Source organism: Canis aureus, chromosome 24 (assembly GCF_053574225.1).
Source record: "Canis aureus isolate CA01 chromosome 24, VMU_Caureus_v.1.0, whole genome shotgun sequence".
Classification (NCBI taxonomy): domain Eukaryota; kingdom Metazoa; phylum Chordata; class Mammalia; order Carnivora; family Canidae; genus Canis; species Canis aureus.
The window spans coordinates 40,175,738-40,197,547 of NC_135634.1; the positions used below are offsets into that span (position 1 = coordinate 40,175,738).

At 38.9% G+C, this 21,810-nt stretch overlaps 1 long non-coding RNA gene across 1 annotated transcript in view; it reads right to left on the reverse strand.

Moving 5' to 3' along the window:
* Positions 1 to 1,667: 1,667 nt before the first annotated feature.
* LOC144296115 (uncharacterized) overlaps positions 1,668 to 21,810 on the reverse strand; it is a 65,261-nt gene continuing 45,118 nt past the window's right edge. The window contains exons 3-4 of the long non-coding RNA XR_013363273.1: positions 2,678 to 2,749; positions 1,668 to 1,911 (exon numbers count right to left, since the gene is read on the reverse strand). This is a non-coding gene — a long non-coding RNA (uncharacterized LOC144296115). The remainder of the gene's footprint in view (positions 1,912 to 2,677; positions 2,750 to 21,810) is intronic.

Genomic DNA, 21,810 nt, shown 5'->3' on the forward strand with positions numbered 1-21,810 from the left:
TGCTGAGGTTGCCCCAAAGGCTGACTTCTCTTTTTCAGCCCAACCAACCTGCTAGCCCCTCCACTTCTTAGGCATTGATGGCCTGATAAACACCCTTCCCACCACACTCTGCTTGCCTTCTATTCCTAAAGATTATAATCTGCAGCAATCTAAAAATTGAAAGTAGAAAATGCTTATAAAATGGGAAAAGAAATGGTTTCTCTGTGACATCTGTTTTTCTGGGTTTCAGGTTATGAGGATGTAAATAATTCGTTAAAAGTCTCTCTCATGCTTTTAGATGTTTATTTCTTTAAAGCTACACAACTGAACATAACCTCTGTTGGCTTTTGCAGCCCCAGGTGCAAATTTGCAAGTGACATTTCACCCCTTGCTGCTACTGTGGCAACCTCTTCTCTAGTAAATCAGAATAAGGGGAGTCGAGTGCATCCTCTGTAACTGTCAAGTTGGCTCTGCTGGTATTATCTCCTTTGAAATTCTTGCAAGAAGAAGATCAAAGGTAGCTCAGATCTTCATCTTAAACCAGAGATTATGAGTCAACCAGGGCTGGCCCTAGACAAATATCTGGTGTGTATTGAGTCATACAGTCATACAGTGAGTCAGTGTTCTAATCAGGGGCAGAGTAAATCAGTCGAAGTTCCTTGCTCACCATGGCAAATTTGCAAGTGCTCTTTTCAGAAAGCACACAGATGTGCACTCTTTTGGCATATTTGGTTTTGTTTGTACATTATTATGTTTTTCTTCCCATTACCACAAGACAGAGATATTAATTGTAGTCAAAAATAAAGTTATAATGGGGACCCTGAGTGACTCAGTTGGTTTAGTGTCTGACTTCAGCCCAGATCATGATCTCAGGTTCCTGGGATGGATCCTTAATGTCCTTGGGCTCCGTGCTCAGCAGGGAGTCTGCTTCTCCCTCTCCCTCTGCCATTGCCCACACTCCTTCTCTCTCTCTCTCTTTCTCTCTCTCCCCCAAATAAATAAAATCCTTAAAAAAAAAAAAAAAGGTTGTAAGCCCCCTGGCAGGCTAAAATTGAGAACAAGACATCAAAGGGATGTCTGTCTCTCTACTTTTAGAGGTAAAAGTGGCTATTTCATAGCTAGGGAAGGAGAGAAACAGGCACATGAAGTGCTTTACCTCAGATCATAAACCAAGGAGGTGGCAAAACTTGGGCTAGAATCCAAATATAGTGGCTAATGTTTAACCACATCATACTGCTTTCATTCAGACTTCTTTGGTTGGTTGGTATTGATGTAACCAAAAAAGACTTTTCTTCAAAATTCAACATTCCACTGATATTTATCAAGAACTTACCACGTGCCTGGTACTGTTTCAGGCAGTGTGTAGAATAGTAGATTAGATGGACAAGTTTTTGTTGTCAAGGAGTTTACTTTCTAGCAAAGATCAATTTTCCTTCCTGCTGAAAGCCACTTACAACATATCAATTTTAAAAAGGTGCTTAAATACAAAAGATAATGACAGAGACAACTTTGGCTACTTTTCTATTGGCACTTGCTCTACCAGGCTAGCATAAGGACTTGCCACTGATGGTTAGCAATGGGCGCAGGATGCCTGGTCACCATTTTTGATAACTGTACTTAAAGGTATTGTGCCATCCCGTTCCAAAACAAACAAACAAAAAAAACCAAAAAACAAAAACAACAGCAACAACAACAAAAAATGTTTTTATTAAACGCGATTTGAGGTAGAAGAATGGCAATGGACTGGGCCATGTTTTTTTTCTAAATTTAAGCAAAATTTGCATTATAATACTTAAAAAGTAACTTCTTGTTTTTTTCTTTGCAGAAGACCTCACAGTTCATTTGTCAGAGCAGCTGATGGCCAGTTCCAGTGCATAATGAATTGTCAATGGTGAGAAGTATTTGGTAAGGAGGCTCAAAAATTCATGGACTCTATGGAATATAGAAAATAATGGGTCCTCAGAAAGGTCATCCGTTGACCGATTTTGCTCTTCTCGTTTTATAGCACCCTGTGCATCTCCTCTTTTTCATATCACTTATTACAATTAATATTCATCATATTCAATTACTTATTTAAAAGATTTTTAAAGCACAGTTACATAGTTTCCAGTGAGGACTCAGGGCCAATCTATTATGGCTCATATCCTGCTGGCATAACCGACTAGCAGTGCAGACCTGGAATACCACTAACCTCCTCTGCATCAATTCCTCATATGTAAAATAAGAACACCACCTCACTCATAAAGCTATTTGAGATTCAGATGAGTTAATACCTGTAAAATGCTTAAAACAGTGCTTAGTATATAATAAGGATTATATAACTATTTATAAAATTAATAAAAATAGAATATTTTCTTTGAATAATAGGAAGAGGAAAATTTATATGTTAGTGACTGCTAATATTTTCCTTTCCTATAACTATGGTTGCATGTTGAGTTGTTCAATACATCACTGTCTAATAAATTAATGAATGAAAATTTTGAGGCCAGAAATGGTAAAACAATCTACTCAAGATCACTCATCTTAGTGCTATAGGTTCTTCGGTGATATAATAGGGCCAGTGCTACTACTGATTCAATGTATCTCCCTCGGTGCAGCACAAACATTTCATTTGACATGAGAGCAGTCCTAAAATTTAGGAATCTACTCTCTAATTCACAGATTAGCCAAAGACATTTGAAGATGTTAAATAACTTACCCAAAGGAAAGAATTCAAACAGAGTCTAGGATCAAATCTGAGACATTGTGATGCCAAGTCCATGTTCTTGCCCTGCAACACAGTTGTATGTTGAGAGAACATTTGGTGATAACAGGTAGGGAAGATTGAAATCTGCAGGGGAAACTTGCAGAGGCATAAGAAAAAAATATATATATATAACAACAGGACATATGCTAGAAGGATTTGTCTTTCAAAAGACATCTCATCTCCTGGATTCCTTTCTAAGCCAATGTCAAGCCCAGTGATTTTAGCAATATTCCACATGATTTGCTGATATCTTTTACTAATGTCAATTTATTGCAAAACTAGAGACAAAGTCAGTGTAGCTCAGTCTGTAAAACATACTTAAGCAAACTATTAGTACTTTTAAAGTCCAGGATTCACAAAAAAATATATGCTATCTTCTCAATGAGAAATTTAAGAGGAATAACTTTAATTTGATATTGCATAAATGTATTAAAATCAAGTAAAAAATCATTACATTCATAGTCATAAATCATGGTGTATAAATCATAATCCATAAGCCATGTTCTCAGATCTACAAATTTGGAAAGTAGAGTAAAATTGGGAAAAGAGCCTTTTGGACAACTGTCGACAATGATGCTAAGCTAATCAAGGAATCCTCTGATAAGGCTAGGATAGGAATTCTGTGCCTGAAGAATGAAAGCAGCAAAATTTCTAGAAGGATGGAATTAACTTGTGTGAGCACATTATCTATTCTTCCTAAGGTACTGGGTACTGTTAGACTCCATTTTCCATTAAAAAACAACAACAAAAAATATTTTATTTATTCATTTGACAGAGAGAAAGAGCATGAGCAGGGAGTGGGGAGATGCAGAGTGAGCAGGAAAAGCAAACACCCTCGTCCCCACAGCTGAGCAAGTTGCCTAACGGGGGGCTCGATCCCAGGACCCTGAGATCATGACCTCAGCCAAATTCAGCCACTTAACCAACTGAGCCACCCAGGCGCCCCTGTAATTGGATTATTGCAAGGCATATGGAGCAATAATAAATATGATGCAATATAATCATAACGAACTATTCCTGAAAAGCACAGAAAGTTGCTCTTATTTCTAACCAAGATCCTGGACATAGAGACACAGGATTTTGAGAAAGATCAATGTGCCGGTTATGGCAATCACTTGAGCTTTCATATCATCTCACTGAATAACACTGATCTACTCTATCATTTCATAAGATATCTCCAAGCAAATAATTTGTGTTTAGCTGATCACACCCGGAGCTTGAATGCAATCTTCTGTGTTTAAAAACACTATTTTGGATCCTTTACATGGGACACTCACTCCCTAAAACCTGAAACAAACAAGAGACCATACAAGAGGCAAACCCATAACCCTTGTTTCTTGTTTGTCTTATTTACAGCTGGATCCACTTTTTTGTCTTGTTTGTCTGCCTAGCTCCTATATCTTAATGGGGGATAAATTTAAGCTCACTGACTATGGTATCAAAATACATTTCATATTATCACTGTATAAAATCAACCCTTCACAGTAACCAAATTGCACAAAGAAAATTTCAAATTTAGTTACAGCAATTAACCAAGAATTTTTTTTTTTTTTCAGTTCCACAAAGTTCCACTCTTATTTATTCATAAGTCCTCTGGTAGGTCTTTGAAATAGAAACACGATTATACAGAGGAATGAAAGGCCTAAGACTGGGTCTGGTCTAGAGGATGGGATTTTTGTCTCGCCTGCTTCACTAATTATTCCTGAACATTAACGGGAAGACGGTGAAATTTGACTAAATCTCCATTCCTTCAGCCATAGAAGAGGGAGCCTGAACCAGATGATAGAAAGGACACTTTCCAGGTTTTGCCTTTTATGGCAACACAGAAGGCTGATGCATTGTGTGGTTAGAGCTGATAAATGTAAGAGCGACTCCACTTGCGAATGACCTAGAACTTGCTGTAAAACCCGAGAAGATAAACAGACTTAGCAGGGAAGGGCAGTGGAAACGGCAGCTGTAATTGAGATATTTTAATCAGGAAACCATCAGGGATGGACCTACATGGAGTTTCTTCTATCCAGAGAGCATTTGGTCAGAGTGTTTCAAACCCTTACGCTGCAGCCCTGCGAGGAGGTAGGCGCTGGCCCATTTTACACACGAGGACAGTATTTTTTAACAATGTCAAAGTCACATTACTGGAAAAGACAGATTGAACCCAGGGTCTGTCCAATGTCAAAGCAGATGGAGTGCCTAGGAGTCAGACACTGCATCCTGAAAAACAAGGAGGCGAATTCAAACAAACGAAAAACAGACCCTCACTCATAATGTTTTATCAAAAATCAGCAAGACCCTCTTCCACAGGACGAAGAGCACATACTTAAGCCTTTTTGGAAACTCTTCTGAGCAAACAAAAGTACGTGTGAGCTCCCTGGGGCTGAATAGTGCGGCCACGGTGGAATGTTGTGGCAATATAAATTACAGAGAAGATGCTTGGCTTTTCATCTCGTGCCCTCACCCGCAGATGTCTGTGGGATGAAAGCAGAATCCCTGCCAGCCACCCCGGTCCTGCAGTTCTGACACCCTGTAATCGGCCCGCTAGTCGCAGCCTCCCTCCTCATCCACCAAGCCTCCTCCTAGGGCTGCTTTATTGTACACATTTCACTTGAAAAACCTAAGTCACATCACAATTAATTTCGGGCCTCGAGGATTTCACAACATCCTTTGCGATCACAATAACCCCCGAGCATATTGTGCAATGGGGACTGGAATCTCTTGCCTAAGTTACAACTTTGTGAAAGAAAGAGGGTAAAAGTGGGGAAATGATCTTGCTTAAAACAATCAGGTTGGGCTTAAGTGGGCCGGAGGAAGTTTAAAAGTGACCAGTAACCCTGGTAAAAAATGTATCTCACCCGAGTTATCATGTTCAATGTAATCATATCTCCTTACAGACTTTTTCCAGGCAGTGCGCTTTTGCCTGCTATTTTGTGTGTCCCCCCCCCCCGCCGGGACATGCCTTTTGTACACTATTCTGACTCATCATTGTTCATTTAAAATAATATAAATAAGCAAATACATGACTTAATAAATGTGATGAGTAAGGAGAAAAGGGTGTTTGACTAGCCAGCTCAGTCCCACATTTTAATTAAAAAGCACGTCTCACACACCATCAATAAGTTTTCGAGTGACCTGTCATGACCGGTTCTAACAGCAAGCATGTCATTCACTCTTTCCTAATAAATTGGCAGATTATGCTAATATAAAATAAGGGAAGCTATCAATTTTATGTGTGCCCGACAAGCTATGCCATTGATTTCATAATTTATGATACGCGCTTGGAAGAGGAAGACTGCTAGGGACAGGGTTTCACAAACAGAATAAAATGTTACAGGAGGGTAATCAATTAGATGTAGTTGACAAATAGGTGGAGAAAAACATTGCAAAATATTATGCTTTCCTAATGGCCAAACACTCATATATTCAGTGTCACTTTCTATCTGTATTCACCTTTCAACAGAGGGTCTATGATAATAGCAGATCCTTGTCAATTATTAAGATTAGGTAATTGACATTGTCTTAAAAGTATTTAACCTAAAAAGCCATAACGATTTAGTTAATTGGGGGCCAAATTTTCTTCCACCAAGAAATAGAGAAAACAGCATTAAATAGGGTAATATTAATTCTACCAGTAAAGTTTTAAAAATCACTACATGACTTCTTGTATATCATTCCTACATAGGATCTTCTATAGAAAAATCATTTAGGTTATTTCACACTCATAAAAATGAGAATTTGCAATAGCTGTGGGAATTTAGGGGCTCATAAGAAAATCTGGGCATAGATGTGTGGTCAGATAGGACAAGATGATTGCTTAGTATACACAAAATATACATTATATCTCACATTTAGAGTCAAATTAGTTGCTTCTTGGGATCCCTGGGTGGCGCAGCGGTTTGGCGCCTGCCTTTGGCCCAGGGCGCGATCTTGGAGACCCAGGATCGAATCCCACATCGGGCTCCCGGTGCATGGAGCCTGCTTCTCCCTCTGCCTGTGTCTCTGCCTCTCTCTCTTTCTCTCTTTGTGACTATCATAAATAAATAAAAATTTAAAAAAAATCAAATTAGTTGCTTCTTGTTAGTTAATAGATTTTGTCCTTAATTTTCAAAAACATGAAAATCCTTCCATAAAACTGGAAAGTATATTTGTGCTATATTATTTATGAACACAAGCAGAAATCATCAATTTATCTAGAGGCATTCCTCACCAATCTGAAAGCAGAAATATATAGCAGAAAAAGCAAAGTAAACATTTAAACCTTGTATTTGTTTTGCCTATGTCAACCTATGGGATTCAGGTGATGGGTAAAGATGAGTGGTATTGCTCCATCTGTTGTCCATTGATTTTCTCTTCTTTTTTCATAAGCGAAACAATAGTTTAGAATAAAATGCAAGTCAGGGCGCCTGGGTGGCTCAGTCAATGGAGTGACACTCCTGGTTTCTGCTCAGGTTGTGATCTCAGGGTTGTAAAATTGAACCCTGCATCAGGCTCCATGCTTATCATGGAGTCTACTTGAGATTCTTTCTTCTGTTCCTTTTGCCTCTCCCCACTGCACTCTCTCTCAAATAAATAGATAGATAAATCTTTAAAAATCAGATAAAATACCAGTCAATAATATGTTATCTGTAACTATTACCAAGTAGATTCACATCCCTCAAAGCCACCTCTTATTGGCTTCACTGGCTTCCCAGTGGGGGATATTTGTAATTTTGGATCAAAGGACCTTTTACGAAAGAACCATTCTTAAATGGTCACCTCTTAAGTTAGTTCATGGAAATGCATCCTGTCTGCATAACACCTTTTTAATGCTCTCTTATGGTTGGAAGTTTTAAACAACCCCTTCCAGATACATCTAGAGTCTAAAACTGGGTTTCTTTTTCTTTTTTTTTTCTCTCTCTCTCTTTTTCAACTTTGAAAAGAGTAAGTAATACTACTAATTGACTGTGATGTGAGCCTTTAAAAAATATGTGGCATTAACCTGGTCTTATGGAGGAAAAGTAAAAAGAAGGTTAAAAGAACAAGCGCACAGGAGAACAATCACATTTGCTCGGGTCTTGAGTTACATTGAACTTTGGTGGAATGAGTCCAAGACAGAATTAAATCCAAATGTTTCCTGCTTTCTTCCGTCTTAATAGCTTCATATTTCCTTCATTTCATGTCTTCCACAGTTTTCACATTTAAAATTGTCATCTTTGAAGACACTGAGCATATTTATGGCATGTCTTTTTCGTGATACATATTCCTGCCTATTGGATTGTAGCAGTTACTAGACAACAAAAGAGATTTGGGGTTTCTGTATAATAGAGGAATTTAAATTAGGGAGGAAAGGGGACTATATCATGCCAGCTTCAAAATAAATCTTCCCTCTTACCCTCAAATATATGACAATATTGGTAAAGAATTTCCCATGCCTTTATAATACACTTACCCATTAGATTGCAGAAACAAATCAAATAGTCCAAGTTCATGCTACAGAGACAATGAAAACACAGGGTAAAATGACAAAAATAGAAAAGAAGAAAATACTATGACTATGGTGATGGTTAAGATTTCCATGCCTAGGAGTCACAGTAAGATCTTCACTTATACCGATCATTTAAGTCTTTCATAATATGAGGCGACGGGTACTCTCAGCCCCTGCAGGTCACATATGTTAAATAACTGGCCCAAGGTTACATGACTAGTAAGTAATAGAATCAGAATTAAGTTCAAGCAACTGGATTCCCAGAATCACATTTTTCCTTTCTTCTTTGGGTGATCTCTGCAAATGCTATACCTCCGTGCTGTTGCAAAAGAACACGTAGAAAGGAAGAAGCAAAAGAGGAGGAGGAAGATGAAGAGAAGAAGGAGAAGGGAGAGGAGGAATAAGAAGGGGAGAGGCAGTTGGCATTCACTACCATTTGTGTGCAGCTTCTCACTAGAACCAAGTCAGACTGGCACTCTCCAATTTAATCACTATTATTTTGAATACATGGCTTCCCAGCAGGTTTCTGTACAAAGACGAGAAAAAAAAAAAAAAAGTGGAATGAAAAAGTGGAAGAGAAGGAAGAGCAGCAGAAGAGAAATGACCATTTTATCTAAATAAACACATCTACCTAAATCATACATTATTAGCAAGAGGATGTTTATAACCTCAGTACATTTCTTTTACTGCAGTGCGGAGACAATTGTTCCTTCTGTCTCAAATTCAAATGCCAGTGTAATGGCTAACTGAAGTCAAGTCTTTGTTTCCCAGTGATGAGCCAGCCAAACAATAAAATTAAAATGAAAAAAAGCTTCATGATGTTCATTTGTGGTACTTTAAGTAGTGCCAACTGCTTCAACAGATGAATCACATAGAGTAGTAAGAGTAAGAAATCAATTGGGTACAATATTCTCATTCGTTTTCTCTTTGAGAAATATTATTTTGCCTTGATGTGAGCTCCCTCCTTCACCCTTGACTTACTTTGTCGATCTCCCCCCAAACCCCCATTTCTTCTCATACCTACCAAGAATGGAGAAGGGACTGTCTATGCCTTGGCATTAAGTTTTTCTGCAATGAGAGTAGTAATTACTTTCACACTTGTCTCATCAGTGATGGAATTCTCGAGAGCTTTTGGACCACTCCTGGCATACGAAGAGGGACTCTTTCTGCCAAAAGTTAAACTCTAATCCAAGGCAGGTAAAATGGCTATAGACCAGATTCCACAGGATAGTCCCTATTTCCAGACTGTAAAATGTCCTTCCTCATCAGTCAGCCTTTGTTTGGGCATATCTGTTCAGACTTGAGAAGTGCTATTTTTCTCCAGCCTAATTTTGTTATTATAGTGTATGGGTTCAAATACTTTGTGAAACTACATCCAAATAAATATGTGGCAAAAAATAGAGATTTTTCTTTACAGGACAATTACCACATTTTACATTGCTTCTGAAGATTACTCACCAAAGATAATATTCAGTCATTTGCTAAATTATCATAAAAGGAAAATTATATTAATGTTAATTGAAGCATAGGTTTCTCTGAGGAATGAAACATGTGTTAGTCTAATAATCTAGTAATCCATCCTTAGGGTTTGACAAAGATTTTCGTCTCTAGAATATCAATTCCTTTATTTTTAAAAAATATTTTTTAAAGATTTTATTTATTAAAAAAAAAAAGATCTTATTTATTTATTTATTGAGAGAGTGGGAGCAAGCACAAGCAGGGGGAAGGACAGAGAGGAGCAGAGTCCCAGCTGAGTTGGGAGCCCAACAAGGGGCTGGATCCCAGGACCCTGAAATCATGACCTGAGCAGAAGGCAGACGCTTAATGGACTGAGCCACCCAAGCACCCCATCCAATTCCTTCATTGACATAATATTTTCTCAGCTACTCTGTTTAATCTACATGGCCCCTCTCTTAATATTACTATTATCAGGAATATATAAATTTGTATTTGAATCTAATCTGTACTCTGGAATAAAATTGTATTTATAGCAGACCTGTGAGAATTATACATTCTCAGGATAATTAAATAAGCAGGGTTGCCTGAGTGACTCAGGTAGTGAAGCATCTGACTCTTGAAGTTGGATAATAATCTCAGGGACCTGGGCTCGAGCCCGACGTCAGGCTCCTCACTGAGTGTGAAGCCTGCTTAAGATTTTCTCTTTCCCTCTCCCTTTCTCCTCCCTCTAAAAAAAAAAAAAAAAAAAAGACAGATTTACATCACTAATTGCCTTCATGAGATATCTCCATCTATATTCAAGCTTTGCGAGGACTAGGAAAATACAGTCAATATTACTTCTTTATGGTTGAGTGTCCTTCTTTGTTCTTACTACATCTCTGTTCCCATTTCATGGATTGTGACAAAGCTTTCCCTGAGAGTTCTGAAGTAACTTAACTTCAAAGATCTGGTGGAAATGTCACCACTTCCTGAACTACCCAGGAAACCCCTCTGAGCCCGAGCAGCCCTTTCATTGTGGAAAAAGCAGGGGGTGAATGGCATTCAGATGAAATTTAAAGAAACCTGCTGCTAGGTCCCACAAATCTCATTACAGATGTTGGATGGAGGCCCTGTACTGAATCTATCAGCCCTCACATTCTTCTTTCCCTTTTTAAAAAGGATGTTCCAGATGGTCTGTATTAATGTGTGTTTGCAATACTTTTGGCACAGCGTAGTGGCTAGATAAGACAATGCGAAGTAAACAGAGACGAAAAAGACAGCTATCAATGACACAAAACTGGAAGCATTTAGGTTCCTAACTAGTTTCAGAGAATCAGATACACAAAAGGCTAATTCATTTGTCTATAGCAGGGTCCCCCAGCTAAGAAACAGAGTGAAATGCCACAGGATGCAGACTTCTGCTTTTTATAGTGGAGTGGTTTAATAAACTTAATTTGGTCAACTTTGCAAGGACACGTTCCTTCTGTCATTGGTCTTAATTACTTCTGATTCTGTACTGCCATCCATCATTTTATTTCAGAACTTTGCACGACGTAACTTAGTTCCAGGCAGTTTGTAGATGGTACACTGAATTGTCAGGCCACTGCTGCAGACCTACCTGTCTCCCAAACCTGAGACAAAGGTCGACTTGCAAGATAGTTAGCTTTGACTTTCCTTCTATCGTAACTTTTGCTCATTTGGAGGTCAGAGCAGTAGGAACCAAATACATTATCAGGAGTTCTGTATACAAATTTTTCAACTTATTGAGCTTAAACATAATCCATATCTGGCCCAGTCGCCTGCAAAAAAATAAAAACAAAAAACAAAAACCCTAAGCATTTGCTGCTTTGTCTTCAAACTTCCCATTTTCTTTTTTCTTTTCTTTTTTTTTTTCCATTTTCTTTTTTCTTTGAAGCTTTATTTAGTTATTCCTCCTGAAATATCATCATCCAGCTTGTTGGGAGACGTTTCTCTGTGGATGTCCTGTGTTTCCACACATCTTAAGAGCAGAGACGCAGACTGGTTTTGTTCCAGACTATCTTCAAGGACATGTGTCCGTATAGCAAACAGCCCGGGAAGGCAGAGGTAATGTCTCCTGGAGCAAGCTCGGGGATTTTCTGTAACATAACCTACTACCTGTACAAGCATTACATGGTTCTCATTGTATTGCTCTATGCAAATTGGAGCTCAAGGAACTAGCAGAAGAAAATTCTGACCCTTTTAGTACTGCTGTTGCTGTGAATAATAAACCACCCTTTGTCTCTGGGCGAGTTGTCTTGTGTTTGCTGCTAACACCCATGAAAGTGTGAAGCTTAACTTGTGAGCTTCAAGCAGGATTCAATCACAGTTCCTGACACGGTTTCCATTCTTTTTTTCCTTATAAGAAATTTTCTCTGATCTATTTTGGTGCACATATTAAGAATGATAATTCAATGGTTCCCCAACTTTCTCTGGAAACAGCTCCCCCTAGAACTGTATTTTTGTTAAATAATAGACTAGTAGGGCCTCTCCCAGGATATTTGATTCAGAGTTCTGAACTGGGACATGGATTTTTTTTTTAAAACAGTGCTTGAAATAATTATTATTTATGGGAAGATGATTTATCTAAAACACGTTATCACCAGGCGCCTGGGTGGCTCAGGCTGTTAAGTATCTGCCTTTGGCTCAGGTCATGATCTCTGTGTCCTGGGACTGAGCCCTGCATTGGGTTCCCTGCTCAGTGGGAAGTCTGCTTCTCTTTCTTTCTCTCCCTCTGCCCCTCCCTACCACTCATTCTCTCTCTCTCTCTCTCTCTCTAATAAGTAAATAAAATCTTAAAATACAACACAATACAACACATTATCACCAATACAGGAAAATAGTAAACACTCAGGAAATGGCAGCTCTTGTTGGGGTTTTCAAAAAGTTCTCAATACGTACTACTGCTTTTCCTCACCTCACATCTGAAAAAGGTGAAAAATTTTAAAGAGAAACCAAAATATCACTTTCATTACCAACAAAGACCAGACTAGAAAATAGAGCTTTGGTCTACTGCCCAGGAGGGGCTGCCAATTAAATCTGAAAAGCAGATAGATTTATATCTTCGGTTTCAGGCAGATCTTCAGAAACACAGAGAGCTTCCCATGTGGAAGAGTTTCACTCAGATAAGACTTCAGACACTGAGGGTTTGGGAAGTTTCATCATGAATTTTGACACAAACAGTAAATGGTAGAAAAAAAACTAGGTGAGTGTTTGAAAGTGTTTAAAGTAAGAAATGGAATAATCTGATCACATTGCCAGTATTTCTTTGTCATTTTCTGATAAATATCTAGGTTTTTAAAATCTCCTCTTCCAACAATCTTATGACTCAGAGAGGTCAAGGGATTTGCTAATGATCACATAGTTAATCAATGTCAGAGCTAAAATTCCAACTTCCAATTCTAAAGCTCAGCTACCTTGTACAATGACACTTAGGGGTGATGAGAGGCGGTGAGGCTGGAGGAGGGAGAGTCAGGGAAAACAGGTAGGAAGTTGCTGCAATAGTTGAGCTGAAAAAGAACAGAGCATATTATGAGGTTCAGTCAACAGAGTAAAAACAAGAGAATTTGATTCTACAGAGAATTTGATTTTCATCCTTTTTCATTTTGATTTATTGAAACCTCAGCATATCCTGGCCTGATGGTATCCACCAGAGTAAAAATACAATAAAACATGCATCATACATTGAAAGACTTTATAATTTAGTGAGGGACACAAGGCAATATAAGGCCACAATAAACTTGCTCATTGTCATCCCGAATTGCACATTACATATACAATGGGGACTCCTAAGGGCAATCAATTATTCAGACATGGGAGAGAAGGAAGATATGTTCAGAAGTAGATATCAGGGATTAGTGAGTCACTTGATACACAAAACTCTATTCTAACATAGAACTGATATATTTTAAAGTTTAATATATATGATAGATTATAATTATATAAAATAAAGAATGGAGATGAAATGAAATTCATATAAGTCACCAACAACATATTCTAAGCCATCAATAGCTATCGTTAACATTTGGTATGGGTTTTACCAATGTCTTTTAATCAGTAGCAGATCTTGAGTGGGAATCGTTAAGGGGAAGCCATCTTTCCCTAGCCATCTCTTTGGTTCTTACCTGTGGCTTGATGACACGCTTTCCTAGTAGTGGACCCTGGCGACCTGAATAAACCTTCTCAGGGACTGAGTTTTCTTCTCCTTTTTCTTCTTCTTCTCCTTCTCCTTCTCTTCTCCTTCTCCTCTCCTTCTCCTTCTCCTTCTCCTTCTCCTTCTTCTTCTTCTTCTTTCTTCTTCTTCTTCTTCTTCTTCTTCTTCTTCTTCTTCTTCTTCTTCTTTTTAAGATTTATTTGCTTATTTTAGAGAGAGAGAAAGAGCATGCAAGTAGGGAGAGGGCCAGAGGGAGAGAATCTTCAGGTAGACTCCCCACTGAGTGTGGAAAACAACTAGGGGTTCAATCCCATGACCCACGAGATCATGACCTGAGCAGAAAGCAAGAGTTGGACGCTCAACCAACTGAGCCACCCGGGCTCCTTATGGGACTTTGAGTTTTCTATAAGCTATCAGTCATTATCAGATGGATGAGATATCTAGGAGTTTTCATTCATTAATTTCTTTACCCTGTATTGAACTTTCCAATGTCCACATTCTGAGTTGGCTGCTTGGAGAACTGGACAATTGGAGAATAATACTATTAAGGAGTAATCCAGTAAAGTAAAACGTAGCCAGTCTAGTAAAAGATAATCTAGTAAATTCTAGTGTCTGGAGATGTGCATTCTAGGAGATATTAGAATTCTTACCAAGGAATCAATATAAAAGGTTTACCATGGTTCCAGACTTACCAAATTGAATGTTCTAACAGAAAAAGTATGTGAGTATACTCGCCTAGCAGTACAGTCTATAATTTTTATTATCCCTCTTTCTGGAATGATCTATGCCTCATTCTCCCATGGTTAACTTTTTTTCAAGTCCCAGCTGCAATGCCTGTCCTCCTCAGAAAAGTGAGCATCCTGATTAAAGAAGAACTTGTTAATCAAATAAATCACTCAATCATGCCATTCTATTTATATCTATTAAAAGATTAATTATAATCTAAATATATTTATTATTTCACTATTTATTACTTGTCACATCACTGGAATGTAAACCATCGAGGGCATATATTATTTATTTTTTCACAGCTTCCCAACATTTGGAACCTCACATGTAATCATCACTTATTTCACATTTTATTGAATAAACTAGTCATAGTCTCAGTGTTTGCACCAAAATATAAGATGGTAGTCACATCACTTAGAATTTATTTAGCTTCAAAAAACTGAAACCAAGAAGCCAAGTAGCTTAGTCACAAACTATTCTATCACATCAAGAAATTCAGAGGCAACACCAGAGTAAGTTGGTAACTCAGTGACATCATTAAGAAGCCAGATCCATTCAAGCTTTCAGCCTTGTTGTGCCTAACAGGTTGGCTCTTCCACGGGCCAGCTCATCTCATGATTGCAAGATTCTGCAGCAGGTCCAGCTTAGCATTTCCATGCATGCGTGAAAACATACAGAGGAAGAAATGAGATTCTCTCTTATCTTGAGATTCTTGCAATCCAAGAACAAACTTTTCTGGATGACACTTAGAAAGTTTCCTCTCAAAGCTTATTGTTCAAAATTCTGTTGCTCACCCACAAATAAGTCATAAGGGAAATAGCATCATGATGATCAGTTCACACCAAAGGTTTTCAAACTTTCTGACTGTGACTCACAATAAAAAATATGTCTTCATATCAAGGTACATGAGTATGCATAATTGTTAAAAGATACTTTTATTGATCCTGGAGTCCCAGGATCAAGTTCCGCATCAGGCTCCCTGCATGAAGCCTGCTTCTCTCTCTGCCTGCGTCTCTGCCCCTCTCTCTCTCTCTCTCTGTGTCTCTCATGAATAAATAAATAAAATCTTTAAAAAAATACTTTTATGAGATTTTTATTGCCCTTAATTTGTATGAAACACTTCCATGTGTCCTATTCTGTGTTATTTGAAATAAAGATAATGTAAGCCATTAATTTTATTTTATTATTGATGAGTGCTTGCAACAGACAAAATAACACTATTATACCAACTGAGACCAACTTTTAAAGTTAGATTCTAAATCAAATGAAGGAAAAGTGGATCCTCAAACTAAACTGTGATTAAGAGAAAATGGAAGATGCCCTTGACATAGGCAAATGGTATCTGCTAAATATTTACTGAGTTATTTTTAATATGCACAGTTAATCAGAATCTTCATATTACATTGTTATAAATATTGAATGATATAATTAATATTAACTCGAAGAGAGACTCTAACTACATATAGCTACCAAAAATAACACGTCAGGAATCAAATTAGTTCTGAGAGCCATATCAAAAGGGAAAATATGTAAGGATTTGTTTTATAATTGTTTGTTTAGGAGAGGTGATTTGTAAATGACAAAAAGTGCAATTTATTTATCAGACCAGCCTAAAACACCACATAAGTGGGACCTTTAAAATTCTTTGGAGGTTTTCATAAAGCATCCCAACTTTTTCAGGATTTCTCTGAAATCCCTCCAGTTGGCTCTCTTGTCCATAATGAAGTGCCCTCCATTGACGTTCGCTGTCCAAGGTATTCTCACCAGAATGCTACTGAGAATGGCCACCTACCCAGCATCTCTAAAATACAGACACTCAAGTCTGGCTGCTTCTCTGAACTAGAAGCTGCCTCGCTCTATGTACTCTCTCAGTCTTCTCTTGATTTACTTCTGGAATATGTATCTGTATTCTCTTCTAATGGTAATTTTTTTTTTTGAATCCTGTGATTCAGTTATAGTATTGTCTCATCTATCTGTCATGGAATAGAATCAAAATGTGCTACAAAATTGGATTTTCTAGATAACTGAGTGTGATTACTTTAAACCCCTACACTTTATCTAATTTTTATCATTTCGATGAGGAATATCCTAAGCTGTATTATAAAACAACCTGTCCTAAGAGAATTACTGAGGATCTAAATGTTTGTTGATAATTCAAGATGATTATTAGGAACAAGATTCATTCTCAAAAATATACTAGAGAAGACCTTAGATGTGTTCTACCTATAAAAAAAAGTAGGGGAAAAGATTACTAAAATAAGAAAATAAATGCAGAACTCCATACAAAAAAAGGTGTGACTTGAGGAGAAGAAAATAAAAGAAAGGGCAAAGAAGCCAGAGGGAAATTTAGAGGATTGGCACCATCTCCAAGGAGATCTAGGACTTCTAATTTCCAATCCTCAAATTGTTCCCAATCTCCATCAGTAGACATGTATGTTGCATGCAATATTATAGTACATACATAATTATGGTATACATAATCATACTATAACACAGTGTTTTTCTATGTTCTTGTAGCCTTCACTGTAAAATGGGTAAACTGAGGCATGGCTTATTAAACAATAATGTCCTAAAGCCAGTGACAGTTTGGAAATTCAAAAAAGTATCTTACATCCAAATCTACTTTTTGTGTCCTTGTATATTCCCTTTGAATCAGGTCTAAGAATAGTCTGGAAATCATAGAGAACACCCTCTCTGCCCACGTGATAACTGGAACAAGGAAAAACCAGGCTCACCTTGAGAGGAATGTGGCTCCACACCAGGCAGTCAGGGTCACATAGCAGGAGTATTTTTGCTATTCCTCTGGCTTTCCTCCCTGGCCATGGCCCAGAGTGCTCTGGGCTCTGTCATCGCTCTGCCTGCACAGACAGCTATGCTCTCACTGCCCCCATTGGCATTATTACCCAAAGGCATAACTTCACTGTAGGATCTTCCAAGATCAACCTAAGATTTTATGGGCATCATTTTTGTTTTTGTTTTTGTTTTTGTCTTTTTCTCTCTACCATTCACATAAGGTTACAGAAGGCATCCATCCTCATATCACCTTCTGCTTTTGAAGACAGTGTGATGAGCTATGTAATGATCTCAATCAGAGCTCAAGAAAGCAATGGGTTAGACCTTCAGAGATGGACTGTCCAATTTTCTAGAAGGAAAAACAGAACTTATTCTAAGACAGCTGGCCCTGGGGAGGTAAAGGGATTTGGCATTCTTCTAAGACAAGAAGACGGTGTAAAGCTCAAATTTCTGGTGCTATAGAATGAGGTAATAAATACTAGTAAACATAGATGAATAATACAGTGGTTCATATTGAGGATAATTTTAAATGATAATTTTAAATGCTACAATGATATGAATAAGAATACAAGATTCATAAGTTCATGGTGCCAAAGCTCCATCATTTTACATGAAGATAGATGCATTTTCAGGGCAGGAGTTGCAAATCTTCAAATTACAACATTTTTTGTATTATAATGTACCTTATATATAATAATGTGTCTTGTATAATTGAAACAAAAATTGGGCTGAGATCAGAAAATGTTAATTTTAATCCTGGCTTTGCCACTAGACAGATATTTGGCCTTTGGCAAAAATCAGTTCTCTTTCTTGATCATTCAGTATCTTTGCTACAAAATGGGGAAGGAGACTTCATACTGGGTGATGCAGGAGGTCCCTTCTAGCTCTGGAGTTCTTAGAACTGTAACCTGTAAGGTTTCACCATCTGCACATATATATGAGGTCATGTTTGCACTAAGCTGCCCTCACAGCTTTACTATCCTTGCCTGCAAGACTACAGACCTCAGGCTCCATATTAATTTCTCCAATGTCAGCCCTAGCTATTTCTTGGGAAGATGGCATAACAAACACTGGTAAGGCTCGATCTGGATCCTCTCAAGTCCTTCTTATTATTTCTTTATGCACAACTCCGGCTCACCACTGCTCCCCCAGTTTCCAAGAGCCTTGCTTCTAAGGACTCCCAACTGCAACTTTCTTCAGAGGGCTATCCTTGGCCTAGCCAAGCTGCCTGACTGCCCACCAAGTGCCAAGAGGCCTTTAGACAATGGCTGATATGACAGACAAGTGAAGGTATCCCTGAGCTCCACTTCTTGGCCTCAGGCAGTACAGACCAGAGCCATGTAAGGTATGATCTGTGACTGTCATTGCTTGAGATGTCACCTTGCCAGACCGGCTCTTCCCACTCCCTGGGTACTTCACATATGCTTAGGAGTAAGCCCAATCCTGCTCTTTTGAGCTAGCCTTTTTTGGACATTCACTGCCTGCCAACCACATGAGGGATGTGCCTCGCCAGGATGTGGCTGTAGGTGACCTCACTGGGCACACTGTTCCCCTTTGGGGATGCAGTCTTCTGGGGCATCCTCCAACTGCAATATGCAAAATGTCAATGTCTCATCTCTAGTCTTTCTGCACCACCTGGATCCCAGGGGTTTGTCAGAGGTGTGGGGATGTGTTCCTCTCCGACCATGCTGAGCTTTGTGCCTACACTGCAGAGCTGAGCTGCTGGCACCCAGGGCGTTGGAAAGCCTATGGTGCAACCAGGATCTTCCTCTTCACTGTGATTCTTTCAGTGGTCGGTCTTAGTCACTGAGGTGAGGCAGATAAAAGAAACATCAACCTGGTATCTCCATTCCCTCTCCCCTCCACTCCTCTGCACATCAAGTGTCACAAGTAGATTCCTAGAGAACCACTGGCATCATGCTCACAAATTCATGTTGCTGACATCTGGAATTACGCACTAGCTATAGATCGATCCCAACTCCAAATCCAGCACTTTGTGACCCCTCCAAGTCTTTCTTTCTCCAAGATCATCAACTTGATGAAATCGGTCCTACCAAAACAAGTGAGGAGCAGAACTGCTTATTGTAAAATAGCTATTTACTAAAATTCCATTAACAGAAAGTGATTAGTAACTAATTTGTTTTCATAGGTTTTTAACTAAGATTCCCATCCAGGTGTGCATTTTCCTTCTTCTTATCTTCAGCAAGAATCTCAAAGTAATAATGTTGGTTAATTTTCATATTTTTTATTTGATAATCACCAGCAACTGTTTTGTTTAATCACTCCATAAGAGAAAAGGCTTTACTTAATCTGGTAGTGAAATCATAACAATAGTCTTACTTGTCCTGGGATTCTTCAGGCAAATTTGGGCCTAGGAAAAGCTGTCCAGGGCAGTGGAGTAAAATCTAGGTTAAGAACAGTCTCATTGGCATGCAATAAGCACAAAAGACATGTCTTAAATCACCATACTTGACCCTCCTTTTAAATAGGCCACCGTACGTAGGGATAAAAGAATTATCATATTTGCCTCTTGTTCCAATGTGCAATACATCCATCACATAAAATTGGCTTCCTTATTTAAGTCAATAACATCTTATCAGTTGTTTCCTCTCATCCATCGTTTTGTCTTCCTGCATCTAAAATAATTACACATGTCTGTCAAAGTTTATTAACTAGGCAGTGGCATAGAAAATTCAATTTTTATTTCTAGTATTGCTATTGACTTCTGAGTGAACTTGATTAGACACTTCATCACCAGGAACCAATCACATTTTTAAAAAAATTTCTCTCTCCTGCCTGGGAGCTGGTTTGGGGCATTCTGACAGAAGAAGATTTCCAAGAAAGAAAGACATGGTTTCTGTTTTAATCAAGCTTATAATCCAAAAAAGCAACGTAAGAGACAGACAGAACCAGCATTGTTCAAACACATTGTTCAAACACACTTTTAAAAATACATCCTTCATCTGGCTTTTATAAAATTTCCCCTGGGTAATAAGTCTTAAGGAAGACTTTTAAGGAGGTGAAAAAAATTGGCAAGAGCAGGACTAAATCAAAATGCCCCAAATAACATGACCAAAGTAACTTTAGAGAGATTCGTTCTTAAACTTTTGAGGGGTCTTGAATTGCAGAAAAATATGTGTGTGTGTGTGTGTGTGTGTGCAAGGATTGAAATTTTGTGGAAAATGTTCAATAAATCAAAACCTCTGGAGCTCCTTTTTGAACCCCAAGTAAACAGCCTTCCATTTTGGGGCTTTTCAGAAAGAGTTCATGAAATGTTCGATCTTGCTAAAATAGAGCAATATTTACCCAAACTGTCTGACCTTTCCCTTCCCTTTCTCTTCCCCCACCACTTCCCTGCTCCCCCTTTGGATCTTCTGTGAGTCAGTTCAAAATACTAAACCACCCACATTCCCCTGCATCATGAGAGTTTTGTAGTGAGGAAATAGGGGGAGAAAAATGAGAACTTACAAGGCTTTTCGTTCTTTTCCTCCCTCGTGATGACATGGCAAAGCTGGACACAGGGAAGTCCCCAACTCAAAGTCATACCATTTTATCCCCTCTCTCTCTTTGCCTTACCCTAAGAGGCCACACCTCCCTGGGATACCCTGGCTATTGCTCTGCAATATGCATGCTTTTGATTTTGGATTTTAGACCTTGCCAGACGTGTGGACAGTCTCCATGTGGAGTGTGTCTCGTCTCAGGGTTTTAAACTATGCTCCTGTATCCTTGTATTATTTAGAGTAACGCTAGCTGCTGTAACAAAAACTGCAGGCCCCAACATTTTAGTGGCTTAACCCATTAAAAGTTCATTTCGTGTCCAGAACAGATGTTGGGTTTATAATAATTGAGAACAAATGTTTCTGTCCTCTGAGTAAGCCAGCGCTGCTCTTCAGACTCCTTTGGGAATTCAGCTGGGCACATGCAGCGAGACGGTCCACACACACATCTGTGTCCACCTCGAGGCCTAGAAGGGCCACACCTACCATTCCCACGCATGTCCCAGGGTGAGAACGAGTCACATGGCCCCACATATGTGTGGAAGGGTGGAGGTGGTGCTGGAAAATGTAGTCTCTGGCTTGGCGGCCGCTTCCAGCAACAATCCTACCCTAGAGGAGACAGTGGTGGATGTGGGTGGGACCCCAGCCATCTTTGCTTTAGCACCTTTTTGGTAAGCAGAGCGTTTCTCACCCTACCCTGCTTGAGAATTACTGATATCCACTGTCTGGGGGTGCAAGAGTAATCCACTGCTGTGAAGGAAAACTTCCCAAGTCCTAGTGGCTTTACACAGCGAATGCTTCTTTTCCCACAATTTCTGGGGGGTAGGGACACAGGTGTGGTTTAGTTTGGTGCTTGTGTAGGCATCAGCAGGGGCTGCCGGGAGCATCCGTTTCCAAGCTCAATCTTCTGCTACTGGCAGCCTCACTTCCTTACTGGCATTTGGCTGGTGGTAGACACTGGCTCCCTGCCACACACGTGGCCCTCTCCATAGCGCAGCTC